The sequence below is a fragment of the Octopus sinensis genome, linkage group LG13 (genome assembly GCF_006345805.1).
Source record: "Octopus sinensis linkage group LG13, ASM634580v1, whole genome shotgun sequence".
Lineage (NCBI taxonomy): Eukaryota > Metazoa > Mollusca > Cephalopoda > Octopoda > Octopodidae > Octopus > Octopus sinensis.
Window position 1 is genome coordinate 18014720 of NC_043009.1, and position 14661 is coordinate 18029380.

General features: G+C 35.2%; 1 protein-coding gene across 3 annotated transcripts in view; it reads right to left on the reverse strand.

Moving 5' to 3' along the window:
- Positions 1–14661, reverse strand: part of LOC115218350 (zinc finger protein 433-like) — a 73467-nt gene that overhangs the window by 26930 nt on the left and 31876 nt on the right. For all 3 annotated transcript variants that reach the window (XM_029788112.2, XM_029788111.2, XM_036508173.1), the window contains exon 2: positions 8453–8563. The gene's annotated coding sequence lies outside the window, so the exon portion shown is untranslated. The remainder of the gene's footprint in view (positions 1–8452; positions 8564–14661) is intronic.

Below are 14661 nucleotides of genomic sequence, written 5' to 3' on the forward strand. Positions count from 1 at the left end.
ATTTGACTGCAGCCATGCTGGAGCACTGCCTTTAGTTGAGCAAGGACTTAAAGCTTAGTACTTATTCTATTGGTCTCTTTTGCCGAACCGCTAAGTTACAGGCATGTAAACACACCAACATCAGTTGTCATGGGATTGGGGGTGGAGAGACAAACACAGACACACAAGCGTGTGTATATATATATACGATGGGCTTCTTTCAATTTCTGTCTACCAAGGCTTATAGTAGAAGACACTTGCCTATGGTGCTACATAGTGGGACTGAAACTGGAACCATGTGGTTGGGAAGCAAGCTTCATACCCACAGCCATGCCTCTGTGTGTGTGTGTGTGGTGTGTGTGTGTGTATATATACACACACACACATCGTAGGAAATGTTTTGTAATACTTGTTGCAGTACACTGTACTCTTATCTTTTTATTGTTGAGGTCAATCTTGCTCGTCAATCATTTGAAGTTCATAAAGGAAACTTGACAGTGTTCATTGCTGTGCTTTACACACTGATGGCAAAGTCTGTGATATTATGCCAAGCTATATCTGCCCTTGCCCTTCCAGTAGCAGTATAAAGGGGAGACTTACATGATGGACACCAGCCGGTGTTCTATAGAAATGTTACACAGGCCTGCACCCTGGTGAGGAACTTCACAGGTTCTGTCCCTCTTACATGTGTATACACAGACACACACACAAACATATCTAATCCAACTATGTTGACACAAAGTTCTATGTTTTCATAATTCTAAACATACTAGTCTTATTTACCCCACGTAAAAGAAAATCAGTATAAAATATCCACCCACACCCATAAACTAAATTGGTATAAAATATGCAGGCACACACATAAAACTAACTTTACAATCAGTATGTGTTATATGCTGCCATTTCTGCACTTGTAGTTATTTGTTGACCTATCTTAAGGTGACCTCGTGTAAACACATTAGAAAATACTACAGTGTAAGAAATTAATATTTTGCACTTCCATCTAACATACTCATATCACATTCTTTCATTGCTGTTTCCAACCCCCAATAATTTACACTGCATAATGTTACATATTGCTGCATTAGGTTGAAGAGAGACGGGCAGTTTTGTAAAAGTACAAGCTATTGGAATTCGTTGACAAGTTAGAAGCTGTTTCAAGTGAACAAAAGGTGCTGTGCTCTCACTACTCACAAACTGATGCTTCATCATGAAGCTATGTTTAGAGGTTACTCATTATTCTAGCATATGTGCCATGCTACTCTCTGGTTTCAATAAACTTATATCATGGTAAAGGGGCTTGGTCAGGGCATCCTGTTTGGAATATATTTGAATGTCCATGTAAACTACTTTCAGGTTGCTGTTCATATATTTGGAGTGAGAACTGCTTTCACGATAAATTACATTTATTGCTGAATAAAACCTAAAAAAATTTTGCAAATAGAACTCCTAACTAGCAATCAAATAACCTTATTAAGTGGCTTTGTTACGAAGGACCTTTCACAAGTTGCTACCAACTTGCCTGTTGGACTCAAACGCCATGTTTTAAAGTAATCTAAATTAAAGACTTCCATCAAAATTCCATGCTAATTTAAGTTCCAAGCAGCAGTTTAATAATGACAAAATTATTTTACTAAATTCTTAATTATTTTAAAAATTAATTGAAACAAAGGGAAAGGATTTTAGCAGAAATACGGTGATGAAAGGGTTAAACTAGTATTTGCTGGATGCTTATACTATGAAGAAATTGGAAATTTCACTATTATACTGCTGTATTTATATATTTAACAGTTGACTTCAAACTACATATAGTCATAATGTTGGTGAATAGTGGCAAAACATCACTGTTAACCTTAGCTTCAAAAATGCAGGAAAAAAATGTGCCTACTTTCCTCACACAATATACAAATGTCCAAAACCATCCAACCTGTTTGATAAAGAAGAACAGAACACCCACACACAAAAGAACTCTTTTGTTACCATCATTTTGTAACTGTCTCTCTTTCTCCAGAATTGCAAAAGCTACAAAGTGGAGACTGTGTGTAGCTTTATGCATTAGACAGAAACAGTTTTTGAGATTTATTTAAAAGAAACTACAACTTTATCCGGATAATGCTACAAAAATAGTCTTATGGTCTCCCCAAAAATTCAATTTAGAAAGAAGTGGCAGTTTAGCACAAGCATAGCAGAATATCCAGTCTTAAAGAAACTAAAGTTCTGTTGAGAATTTATATTATTCTTTTATTTGTTTCAGTCATTTGACTGCAGCCATGCTGGAGCACTGCCTCTAGTCGAAGAAATCGACCCCACGACATTCTTTGTAAGCCTAGTACTTATTCTATTGGTCCCTTTTGCCAAACTGCTAAGTTACAGTGATGTAAACACACCAACATCAGCTGTCAAGTGATGAGGAGGTGGGCACTCAGACATGCAAACACACTCACATATATGTAGTTTCCATCCACCAAAGCCACTGACAAGGCTTTGGTTGGCCTGGGGCTATAGTAGAAGGCACCATGCAGTAGGACTGAACCCGGAACCATGTGGTTGGCAAGCAAGCTACTTACCATGATGAACATCTATATGAACACTGGTCAAAATTTGTGACAGAAATGTAATGTTTGAGGGATATAAAACTCTTTTTGTTTCCTGGATAACACCAAGCATTTCCTCAAATACTCAAAATTTAAATGTTTTTAAAATATAATTTTCCTCTACAACTGCATTGGATTTGGATTTACAGGTCAGTAAAAGAAACAACACTTACAAAAACCTAAAAATACAGTTAAAATTTATTGGCAGACCAAGAATCTATTAAGGACAATCATTTACAAAAATGGGTCTGATGAGTCAGTATTAAACTATATAATTTCCATATCTTTTACTCTTCTACTTGTTTCAGTCATTTGACAGTGGCCATGCTGGAGCACCGCCTTTAGTTGAGCAAATTGACCCCAGGACTTATTCTTTGCAAGCCTAGTACTTATTCTATTGGACTCCTTTACCGAACTGCTATATTACAGGGACGTAAACACACCAGCATCAGCGATGTTGGGAGAACAAACAGACACACACACATATTATATCATCATCATTTAACGTCCGTTTTCCATGCTAGCATGAGTTGGACGGTTCAACTGGGGTCTGGGAAGCCAGAAGGCTGCACTAGGCCCGGTCTGATCTGGCAGTGTTTCTACAGCTGGATGCCCTTCCTAACGCCAACCACTTCGTGAGTGTAGTGGGTGCTTTTTACGTGCCAGACAAGGCTGGCAGATGGCCACGATCGGATGGTGCTTTTTACGTGCCACCGGCACGGGGACCAGACGAAGCTGGCAACGGCCACGGTCAGATGGTGCTTATATATATATATATATCATCATCATCATCATCATCATCATCGTTTAACGTCCGTTTTCCGCGCTAGCACGGGTTGGACGGTTTGACCGGGGTCTGGGAAGCCAGAGGCCTCTCCAGGCTCCAGTCTGATCTGGCAGAGTTTCTACGGCTGGATGCCCTTCCTAACGCCAACCACTCCGCGAGTGGATTGGGTGCTTTTTACGTGCCACCTGCACGGGCCGGGGGGTCCGGCATCGGTCACAATCGGTTCGAGCTTTTCTAGAGTTGAGTTGGGGTGGGGGGGAGCAGGTAATATAGGGAAGCACCAGTGGGGAAGGTTGGGTAAGGAGGAACGATGACAAGGAAAGGGTTGGTGCAGAAGAAATAAAAACGTAGGATATCACGAGACGGGGAGGGGACTGGAAGGAGATGGTCGGATTGAGGCATGTGACAGATTCTAAACAGGAGGTAACGTAAGATCAGTGGGGCAGTTAATGAGCTGCGGTGCTAGCAGCTTGACTTGGTGGGGGGAAGGGGTAGTACACAGTGAAAGCATGTGAGAAGGAGGGGTAGGAGGGAGAGACACACGCAAAGGTGGGGGGGAGGAGGGCATATCCGGTGTAGATGGTGAGAAGTGTTCACCGGTATTGGTGGTGAGAAGTGTTCACCGGTATTGGTGGTGAGATGTGTTCACCGGTATTGGTGGTGGTGAGAAGTGTTCACCGGTATTGGTGGTGGGGGTGGGAGGGTGAGAAGTGTTCACCAGTATTGGTGGTAGGGGTGAGAAGTGTTCACCGGTATTGGTGGGAGGGCGGGGAGACCGCCGAATGGCGGAAAAGATGGAAATTAAGGATTGAAGGATTAAAGGGTTAAATTTCGTAGAGAAAAGATAGGAAAAACGAAGCAGTTATTGTATGAGTACAGACGTTTAACAATAGTAACGAATGAGGTACGAAAGATAATGGGATAAAATGTTTTTGCAACTTGCTGCGAATATGAAGGCCGGAAGCCGATATATATATATATATATACACACACATATATATATATACATATATATATATATATATATATATATATATATATATATATATATGTATATATATATATATATACTATATATATATATATATATATATATACATATATATATACGTATATATACATATATATATATACATATATATATATATATATATACATATATATATACGTATATATATATATACATATATAATATATATATACATATATAATACATATATACATATATATACATATATATATATACATATATACATATAATACATATATATATATACAATATATATATACATATACATATATATATAATATATATACATATATATATATCTATATATATATATATATATATATATATATATACATGTATATATATATATATATATATACATATATATATACATATATACATACATATATATACATATATATATACATATATACATATATATATATACACACATATATATATACATACATATATATGCATATATACATATATATATGCATATACATATATATATATATATACATATATATGAATACATATATATATATATATTACATATACACATATATATATACATATATATACACATACATATACATATATATACATATACATATATATATACAATATATATATATATATATACATATATATATATACACATATATATATATATATACACACACAATAGACTTTCGTCAACCAAATCCACTCACATGGCTTTGGTCAGACCAAAGCCATAGTAGAAGACACTTGCCCAAGGTGCCATGCAGTGGGACTGAACCTGGGACCATGTAGTTGGTAAGCAAGCTACTTACCACACAGCCACTCCTGCACCTATGCTTACAACAACATTGAGGTATCATTTTTTTCTCCAATTATCCCAACTCTTTAGCAGTCCTACCACTGCATCTCAGTGACACTATTCTAACATATGATATATGCTACTGCCATTCTATTTGGATTCTGAAAAAATTAATTAGGAAGATAGTATAATAATTTGTGAGATTTACATGATATAAAAAAATTCCTTCAACACTGGGAATCACTAACCATTTTCATCAATGTAGAAATCTTCAAACAGTAAATAAATGAGAAATAGTAAAATCTAAAAGACTCATTATTCTGTCAGTTAAACAATTACAGAACTCTTCTCTAATTAGAACAATTTACACCTTCATTAAAGAAAACAACAAATCAATCGGTCAATAAAATATGATGCAATACTAGACTAAGATTTGAGTGTCATTTGACTGAAACTAAACAAACCTGGCAAAATTACTAAATACCAAAGTGAAAAGAAACCAATTGTCATCTCTAAAAATTACACTAGAAGAAAGTTCCTGAAAAGCACTAATCCTACAAGAATTACTAGGTTCCTTCATTACTGGGATTAATTTTATCTCATTTTTTTAGCTACTGATAACAGCTTTGCCATTATTTTGCTTTAACAATAACAAATTTCTCTGGAAAATAAATATATGAAAAACAGCCAAAATAAACTTCATTTAAAATAAACTACTTTAAAACTGATAAATTTACAGTTGTTAGTCAGAGGCTTGAGAGTGTCTGCTAGCGAATGAATTCCAATCAGATAAGGGGTACTTTATTGGATGTGGTCTAGGTTGTCTGCCTCATTAGTAGCAGCATCACCACAATGGAGCAGCACTCACTTGAGTGGAGTACCATCAACTGCTGGGTATATTCTCTGAAGAAAAAAACCAGTCATTGGAATGCAGTCCTAACAATGTTAAAGAATGAAGTCTCTAGTAGAATGTTATTTGTGTTTAGTGACGATGTGGTGTATTGGTATTATTTTGCTGGTAAAAAAGAAACAAGATTGGTACACAACCCCTGAACAATGCTCTCAAAGCTTATGAAATCAATGTAGGTTTGGCATGCAACAGTGTCTAGGCTACATATAGCTGTTGCATATTGGGGAGGAATGAAGGTCATGATATATAGAAATTTGGAGACAAAACCAAAACCTGGGAAACACCAGAGATAATTAAGTGTGGGACAGAGAAAGCCCCATCAATAGATACCACTATGATGCAATCAGGAAACTACTAATCTAAGACATGAAATATGGGTGGAGTCTGTGGGCAGGAGGTTCTGAGAATTGCATACCAGATGGTTGAATGCTTTCCTGATGGTGAGGGCAAAAATATTGCTTTCACTGAACTTCTTCCAAGTGGATCAAGTGGAAGTTACACAGGTGGTCACTGAGGAGAGAGAGAGAGAAGTTCAAAGTAGTGGAGAGTGTTAGGGCTAATAATCAGTTCCATTACCTTAGAGATGATATTGGTGATATATATTAAGCATCATTTTAAGGCTCCAGATGCATCAACAAATTATGCCAGGGCATAGCTAAAGTTGACAGAACCCTAACATACAAAAAGGGTCAATAATATGAATTAAATTAACAAAAATGAAGCATTCTACTTAAATAATTACATAATACCATTTACAATATTAATGCTTAAATTTAAAGAAAAATAAGAGATTTTCCTAATTTTAGCCTATCTGTTATCAACCTGCCTAACACAATGTGAATTTTTTTATTGTCCTAAATCTGCACCCTTCCAAACTCTGGCTATAATTACCAATACATACTTAAATGATGATGACTGTGAAATTTTATTGGTTTCTTAGTGATAACATTTGATTTCTCTAAATAAACACTTCCTATACATTGTCCAACAAACATTATGATGATAATTTTTACAAATGAGTACCAAGAGATTTTTCATGTAGTTTGATTCAACAGTAAAGAAATATATTCAATTTTGGCCACCGGTTCATTAGAAACGTTATCAGTTTTGATACTTAACCAATTTAAATTTGAGAAATTCTTAAAATCTAAGCACTAGTATGAATTATTTTTTATAAATTTAACCTTTAAACCAACTAATATGTAAGTTAGTTCGTGTTTAAAATTTCAGTCACATTCAACCGAAGTGATGTAGTCAACTACATTGTTTAAAAATACAATATTAAGTTACTTTTTAACTTAACATATTCCAGCAAATTTATATTGTTCTAATCCCAAAGATTTATTTATGAATAAAAAAAAAATGATAAAAGTTTATTTTACAAATCATTCAGCCAAATTTTATGAACACCACTATGGATATATACTTCATGGATAAAGTTAACCAGAAGACTGAGGTCCACTAACTACATTGTGGAGAAAAACAACCCAGCAACAACTTAATATCTCCATATATAACAGCTTTTTAAAAATTCCCCACTGTGCTAGCCAGACCTGGCTTCTCGCACATACCCTACATTGTCATTCTAAAAATATACAATCACATCACCTAAACCTCAAAGCTAAAAGACGATACATGGTTAATTCCAAAACAAAGTGAATGAATAAGCATATAATTAGACAGAATAATCTAAATGCTGAAATGTTAAAGCAACTTTTAGAGAGAAGACCCAAACTATTACCAACCTACTTTACAGTATGGAGTGCGTGCATTTTATCCAGCTGCCAAAGAATGTCTGCAACAGGATCAAGAGATCCTCACACGTTATCTATTTTCCCTAAATACTATTCTAAAATATGTGTATTTCTAATTACTAATGTTTGAAAATGTTGCTGCTGCCATAAGAATTTATAAACTTTCAAGAACATGAAATATTTCTCTTTTTTTTTGGAATTTGGAACTAGAACTATAAATAAAGCTATAAATCATAGCATGTAAATATTGGATTGAAAAATGCTTGTAGAACGAAAAAGTTAAAAGCTACCCCTATGTTTTCTTGCTTTTGAAAACAATCAAAACTGAATGTTACACATATGAGGAGAATACAATGTACATCTATATCAATTATCCACATTGAAAATGCAATATAATGTGCATATTAATTATCCACACAACAGTAACGGTTATTTTGATTGACAAGAGGCAGTTAAAAACTCCAAGTAGGATGGAGCAAAAAAAAGGAAAAAATTGTTACAAGAGACCAAATTAAGGTAACAAAATGCTACAATAACATTTTTGCATAGAGGACGGTGGGGTAACATGCAATAACTGAAGTAATATATTTATAATTATTTAATATGTTTTCTACCTGTCTTTGCTCACAGCTGTATATTGGTAAAGAAAGAATCACAGCAAGATGAAGAATACTCCTAAAATGTGTGAGAGATAATATACAGTTGTCGTCTAAGATTTCCTCTGCCTACAAAATAAAATAGAAACAATCAATAGTATTGATATATAAGCACACACACACAAATGTGTATACACACACGTACATGCACATATATACTACTTCCATTTAAATTTTATGGTGTTTTTCCATTCTAGCATGGGTCCCTTTCTTTCATTAACCTTTACCAATTCTTCAAGTAAGAGATCTCTTTACATACATTTGAAAGTACAAAGCTAGTAAGTGATTTGTTAACAAGTGAAGATACATCATTACTGCTCAGCAATTTTCAAAGGAATAGAGATGTGAATGAACACAAACAAGGCAGTTTCCAACTATTAAGTCCACCTATAAAAGATCTGGTTAGCATATGAATATAATAAACACTTGCTCATGATGTCACATATTGGGACTGACCACAAATCCATGTAGTTGAGAGGTAAAGACAGGAATGACTTAACATGTGTGTATATGTTGTTCCTCCTTGTTTTGACATTGCATTAAAGCAGTGTCATTCATTTCCAATTTTCTACAAGAACATGTCTGACCATGGGAAAATATTACCATATCAACACACACACACACACATGTACATATAAAAACACAGAAACAGATATATACATACATTTACATATAATACATTAAAGTAATCATATCTGCCAACTGCACATAGATGTCTGATGAAATGGTCTGGTTATGTAACAAAGTGATGTAATACATGACTAAACAAAAAATAACCATTCAATAGAAACAGTCGTAATGTAACATAACATCCCTCTTCTTATTTTTGTAACATCACATTTACACCAAGATAAATGTGCAACACATTTTTAGATAGAATGGGTTTACATCATGTTAGATATATAAATTAACTACATAATGGTGTAATTCCTCAGAGTACACTGTTAGCCAATTACACACTTGTAAAATATATGTATATGTATGTGTAAATATATAATAATAGTAGTAATAATAATAAATGCCAAAACAAATTTCTATGTGTTGGTATGTCACACATTGACCCCCCTATCTCTCACTATTCAATGACACTTCTACTATTCATGTTGGGGTGAGAGTAATAGTAGGCATAGAGACAGTGAGGGTGGTAGTAGATTGACGGCTGTGGTGGTAATGGGCTGATAGTAATAGTATGAGCTGTAGTTGTGATAAAGGCAGAGGCAACGGTGATTTGCTGGTCGCCAAGGCAGTCAGTCAGGGATGACAGTGATGTGAAAGACAGTGGTGATGATGGTAGCATCAGAAGTCTGAATGGTGTGTGTATGGCAGTTGTGGTGGTGATGGTTGAAAACAATCAAGAACGAAGAGAGAAAGAGGTTAGATAGAAACACAATTGTACTGACCCCTGAATGGGAAGGCAAAAAAATGCTGTTTATTTTGCAGCTTTGCAATAAGTTCCAAGCCGACAAATTATATCATTGTTTTGATGAAAATTGTTTATTGCTTGAAAAATATTGGTCAAGTTTAATAAAATTTAATATATACTCAATGCACAAAGTGTCATTGTTGGGTCTAAGGCCCAATGAAGAACCCTCCACAGGAGCTAGCTTCTAAATGATATGCCTAAATTAGGATGAGTGGAGATCTAGGGAACTCTCAGCATTTTAAAAACTTTTTATTAAAAAAAAATTTTTTTTGAATCTATTTTATTTTCTAAAAGTTTGAAAGTTGATAGCAACTTGTGCCGACATGAGATCAAAACCTCAGATATGTTGTGGAGTAAGGAAGTTTCAGAGTCGATTTCTTAAAAATATATGTTGATGGAAAATTATTCTCAATTAATTTAAAGAATAACTAGTGGATGTTTTTAACCTGGAAGGAGAACAGGTAAAGCAAATAATATCCCATTTCCACACTGTTTTTTATAAAATTTCCGATTTACATTAATATTCACCCCATTATCATAATTTAAATTGTTATTTTTTTTGTATTATATCTACATTGTCCTAATTCAAGATGGGATACCTATATTTAGATTACCCAAATATAGGATCATTCCAGCCAGCTTAATTCTAAATACAGTATTTTTCCCGTATATCATTTTTGTGTTAAAGCCACTATTCATAAAGGCCAGATAATGTGTTTGTATGTGATTATTAAAAATCTGCTCGTTGGCAGATAGATTAGACATCCTAATTAATACTCCTTTAATTACGCTGTTAATGACATGTTTTGGATAGATAGATATGTTGATATACTGGATAGTCTTTTATCCTTTAAATAAGGATAGAATAGGCCATTTTCCAAGTTCAGGGTAACGTCTAAAAAATTCACAATCATAGACCTGTTTTCAAAAGGGATATTTAAATTATATCCCTTAAAGACCCTAATTAATTGTTTCCTAATCCTATCAATTTTTTGTGAGGGAAGGTTCAAAATGGTAAATAAAGCATCATCGCTATATAATCCCCAGCTAATATTTGGAAATTTAGTCATGTCAGTGATTAGGGGAGAATCAGAGGATCCCATTGTAACATTGAAATTATCCAGGATATCACTACGGGTTCAATATTTCTGATTATATGAGATTAATGTTTTTCTGGCAGATTGAATTATCTCTCAATCCAAAGGTGAAACGTTCTTAAAACTATTTGCAAATGCCAATGTCTTATCTAAAAGATTTGGAGATATTGACTGATAATAATAACCAATGTCAAATTGTACAAATCAAGTTTATTCATCGAAATATTAGGTTTCAAGCGCTCCGGTATTACAATCCAAAGAGAAGCAGTCATCATAAAAGAAAACTTTCCACCTCACTCTTCTGATAAACTCACTGTATTTTGTATTCCCACAACAAAGGAATTTAACCTGCGAATATCTGTCCTCAATTTTGATGTTGAAGCATTAGCTTCTGGTGCAGCAATTTCTAGGGCTGTCCATGAAAAATATCCCATATATATATATACAAATCTATATTTATTTATATACATAAATGTATATATGTATATATACAAGCATATATACATGTACATACATATACATACACATATATACATACATATACTCGTGTATATACACACATATATATATGTATATACATATATCTCTTTTACTCGTTTCAGTTGACTGTGGCCATGCTGGAGCACCGCATTTAGCCGAACAAATTGACCCCAGGACTTATTCTTTGTAAACCTAGTACTTATTCCATCGTTCTCTTTTGCCAAACCGCTAAGTTACAGTATATACAAGTATATATATATACATGTATACATATATACATACATATACATGTATACATAAAGACACCAGCATCAGTTGTCAAGCGATGTTGAGGGGACAACCATAGACACAGAAATATACATACGATGGGCTTCTTTCAGTTTCTGTCTACCAAATCCACTCACCAGGCTTTGATCGGCCTAAGGTTATAGTAGAAAACACTTACCCAAGGTGCCACGCAGTGGGACTGAACCCAAAACCATGTAGTTCGTAAGGAAGATATCTACCACACAATATATATACATACATACATACATATATATATATATATATATATATATGTAAGTATACATATACACATACAAATATACATACACTTTTACTTATTTCAGTCATTTGACTGCGGCCATGATGGAGCGCCGCCTTTAATCGAGCAAATTCACACTAGTACTTATTCTTTGTAAACATAGTACTTATTCTGTCTCTTTTGCCGGACTAAGTTACGGGGACATAAACACACCAGCATCGATTGTCAAGCGATGTTGTGGGTGATGGGGGGGGGGGGTCACACAAACACACATATATATGACAGCCAAGCTTCAGTTCCCATCTACCAAATCCAGTCACAAGGCTTTGGTCTGCCGGAGGCTATAGTAGAAGAAACTTGCCCATGGTGCCACGCATTGTCACTGAACCCGGAACCATGTGGTTCATATGCAAGCTACTTACCACACAGCCACTCCTACGCCTACATATATATATATATACATATATGCATACATACATGTATATATATATATATATATATACACACACACATATACATATACACACACACATATATATATACACACACACATATATAGGTATATATATATATACATACACATATGCATTTTTCTTCTGTAGAGTCAAGTTAGAGCCATGACCATGCTGGAGCACTGCCGTTTTGATACACTGTTATTACTGAGAGCCTTCTCTACTATGTGGCACTTGGTGTAGAATGAAGTTTGAGGTAGCGACCCTCAACTGCACCTCTTGCCGAGAAGCAGATTCATTTGGGACTCTTGAAAGGAAGAGGTCCAGCCTTGATTTAAAAATGCTTACATCTCCTTTGTACAGGTTCCTCAGGCTTTTCAGGAGAATATGAAAAAGGTGTGGGCCCCTGAAACCGAGACTGTTGCAGTAACTGATCCTGCAGCACAATAGCATTGCTGGGATCTTTGGCACTGTGCAGTGTCGACCTGTCCTGGCATTGGAGTAGCTGTCAATGCCAAAATTTGGCACAATTCCGTCCAGAATCTTCCAGAACTATATTACTGCATACCTTACCTGCCTTCGCTCCAGGAGGTTGAGTCATAATTGTTTCAGCCTTTCCCAGTAGCTGAGCTGTTGCAAAGAGACGATCTTCTTTGTGGATTGCTTCAAGGTCTGCTGTTAATATCACACTGGTGGGTGACCATAGCTGGGAGCAGAAATCCAGGTGGCTGAGGATGAATGTCCTCCAGAGGACCATCATGGTTTCCTTATCTCTGGTTCTGAATGTTTTTAGGATACATTCAGCCAGTCGTCTGTACTTTGTCGTCATCCTGGTAATGCGCACTCAGAAAGAGGTATCATCACTCATGTCAATACCCGGGTCCCCTCACTGATTTAGGCTCTGGGATTGCAATTCCCTGTCGACCCTGCAAGTTTCACATTCAGTTTTGGACGCTGGTAGCACAGGGTTTGGAACTTTTCAGCATTAAACTGCATATTATTATCCTCAGCCCATCTGTAAATTGAGTCCAAATCCTGCTGCAGATGTGCAACATCGCTGGGGTTCTGTACTTTCCACGAGATTTTCTTATCGTCTGCGTAGGTAGAAAGGGTGGCTATACGGGCAGTTGAGGGCATATCTAGAGGGCCACTATGAAAAGCAGTGGTTCCAAGATAGCCCCCTGTGGAACACTGCTCACTGAGTTTTCATTGAGGTGTGTATATATATATATTTGCTTTGCAAGATTTTCAATGTGAAATCATGAATTGAAACAGATATCATTGTATTTAAGAATGGTCATTTTGCCAGTTTAGCCAATAAAAACACACACTATATATATTTGGTGTTACTTTGCTTCAGCGTTATTTATTTTTTACATTAATCTTAATCTAATTTCGGCCAGAGTTCTTTGGTCACACTTCTGTGACCTCATCAGTGACCCTTTGCTTTCTTCTTTCTTATTTGTGTGTCTCTCCTTACTAACAGTCAGCCATTAAGATTAATGTAAAAAATAAATAACGCTGAAGCAAAGTAACACCAAATATATAGTATGTTTGTTTTATTGGCTAAACTGGCAAAATGACCATTCCTAAATACAACTACATATATATATATATATATATATATATATATATATATATATATATATATATACAGTTAATCCAAACATGAACAAAGAGAAAACACAACGTGAGGACATGGAACAAGTATAGTGTTATTGGACGCGCAGGAAAGGAAAGAAAGGAGGATTTAACGTTTTGAGCAGAGCTCTTCGTCAGAAACATGGAAAAAGGAAAGGTCCAAGGAAGGGAAGACGGAGAAAGAAAATCGCTGATACACACGTGGTCATACATACATACATACATATACACACATAAATATATACATATACACACACATATACATATATACGTACACACACACATACACATAGATATCTACATATATACACACATATACATATATATACACATACACACACACATATATAACCCATGCTAGCATGGAAGATGGACATTAAACAATGACTATGATGATGATATAAACTGACCTGGAAATGGATGCATGGTATTGAATCAAATAATATAAATATATAAATACGCATATACACAGGTATACATTTACATGCACACACACACACACACACACAAATACATTCATATATGGGCACAAGATGTCACAAACCATA